Below are 2,491 nucleotides of genomic sequence, written 5' to 3'. Positions count from 1 at the left end.
GCCCCGGTCTGGGAGGATCCCACATGCCGCAGAGCGGCTGGGCCCGTGAGCCATGGCCGCTGAGCCTGCGCGTCCGGAGCCTGTCCTCCGCAACGGGAGAGGCCACAGCAGAGGGAGGCCCGCATACCACAAAAAAAAAAAAAAAAAATAACTCGAGGATATGGCTCAGGATATTATCTGTGGCCCTTGAGGAGGAACTAAAAGTCCTTGACTTTGTTTTATGGGTAAATTATTATTTTGTCTTGCTTGACTGTTTTTGTTTGTTTGTTTCAGCATTTTCTCACTTCTCTGATTAAATTTGCTCTTTGGAACTTGGGGAAAGCCTAGGAGGCTAAAATTTTTCTACAAACAAGAGGTGGGGGACATGTGGGGTTCTGTCCCCAGGAAAGCCCAGTGAAGTCCTGCTTGGTTTCAAAATCACTGATGCACACTGCAACTTAGTTCCCACTAAGTAATACTACTATATAAATGAAAAAGTGAAAAACCTGGGATAGATGATTTCAACTTAAAAAAGGAAAAGCACACCAATTCTGGAGACGAATGAAATGGTAGATACCTGTTAGGAAGGGCAGTATCTATACCACGTAAAGTGACATGGGTTCTGGGCAACTTGGGACATTTGGTCTGATCCAAGATAGTCTTTAAATATTAATTTACTTTAAAACAGAATGTAAATTCATATTGAATTTATTGAAAAGACAACTTCAGCTGCAGCAATTTAAGTATTAGAAGTCTGAAGACTAAGTAAAACCTGACTTATGAGACCAGAGCTAATGTTAGAACTTCATAGAAGTTTGCCAACCCAAAACATCAGTGAATTTGTTCATTCTAATCCTGTTCTCTCCTAATTTGAGGGATCTGGTTGCATTTTGGTGAAGCCGTTTAGCTCACCATGGTCTCTCATGTAACACAGGACCACAACCCCAATGAGCATCTTCTTCTGCTCCCGAGTGAGTCAAGATAGCCAGGAAGGAGGCTTTCTTCTGCCCCTGTGACTCACAGCACATGAGACTGAGTTGGTGCCCTGGAGTAGGGAACCACTGTACCCCCCCCCCCCGCTTACATGTGGACCTGATGTTAGCCAAGGCTGGTCAAACCACCAAATCCACATGTCAAATTAGGCCTTCATCTTGCAAAGTTGCTAAGAAGTCATACAGAGGTTATTGTCTATTCTTCCCAGCTATGTTTGTAAAGTTTTCACACAATGCTTATGTTGGCAAGAAGCAGCTTCTATAAGATTCTAGTGGTAGCATGTGAGGAAGGGCCAAAATAACGGCAGAATATTGAGGAAAACAATGTTTGCTATTATCATTAATTATTTTCAAAGAAAGTTTTCCGCATTGCTTTTTTGACTTTTCAGGGTTTTCTTAGTCTTTTTGTAAGCCTCTGTAATCTGATGTTCTTTCTATGTTAAAAAAAGGAATTCAAGTAAAAACATTGTTAGTAATTCTTAACTTTTGGGAGCACCATGTTGATATAAAATTTCTCCATAAAATTACGCTATCCATAAAAGTACTTTTTTAAAAAAGAAAAGGAATACAAGCAGACAGCACTATAATGCTCAGTATTTGTTCTTGGTGAACTCATTCACTATTACCAGGAACTGATAGAGTTAGTGAGGTATTTTTTTCTGTTTAAAAAATAAGTTTGTTTAAAAATTTATAGCAGTGATTTTGACCCTGCTGCAGTTGAAGCTAAAGGGATGGGGAATGGGGAAGAAAGAGAGATGGAATGTGAGGCAGGTAGGAAAGGTGTTAACTGTAATGTAATTTTGTAAGATGGCTCCATGATCTCTGGGCATGGGAGTTTTGTATATTTTTTTTTAACATCTTTATTGGAGTATAACTGTTTTACAATAGTGTGTTAGTTTCTCCTTTACAACAAAGTGAATCAGTTATACATATACATATGTTCCCATATCTCTTCCCTCTTGCGTCTCCCTCCCTCCCACCTTCCCTGTCCCACCCCTCTTGGTGGTCACAAAGCACAGAGGTTATCTCCCTGTGCTATGCGGCAGCTTCCCACTAGCTATCTAATTTACATTTGGTAGTGCATATATGTCCCTGCCACTCTCTCACTTCGTCACAGCTTACCCTTCCCCCTCCTCATGTCCTCAAGTCCATGCTCTAGTAGGTCTGTGTTTTATTCCCATCCTACCACTAATCTCTTCATGACATTTTTTTTCTTAGATTCCATATATATGTGTTAGCATATGGTATTTGTTTTTCTCCTTCTGACTTACTTCACTCTGTATGACAGACTCCAGGTCTATCCACCTCATTACAAATAACTCAGTTTCATTTCTTTTTATGGCTGAGTAATATTCCATTGTATATATGTGCCACATCTTCTTTATCCATTCATCTGTTGATGGACACTTAGGTTGCTTCCATGTCCTGGCTATCGTAAATAGAGCTGCAATGAACATTTTGGTACATGACTCTTTTTGAATTATGGTTTTCTCAGGGTATATGCCCAGTAGTGGGATTGC

Source organism: Physeter macrocephalus, chromosome 5 (genome assembly GCF_002837175.3).
Source record: "Physeter macrocephalus isolate SW-GA chromosome 5, ASM283717v5, whole genome shotgun sequence".
Lineage (NCBI taxonomy): Eukaryota > Metazoa > Chordata > Mammalia > Artiodactyla > Physeteridae > Physeter > Physeter macrocephalus.
Note: the sequence above shows the minus strand (reverse complement) of the source record.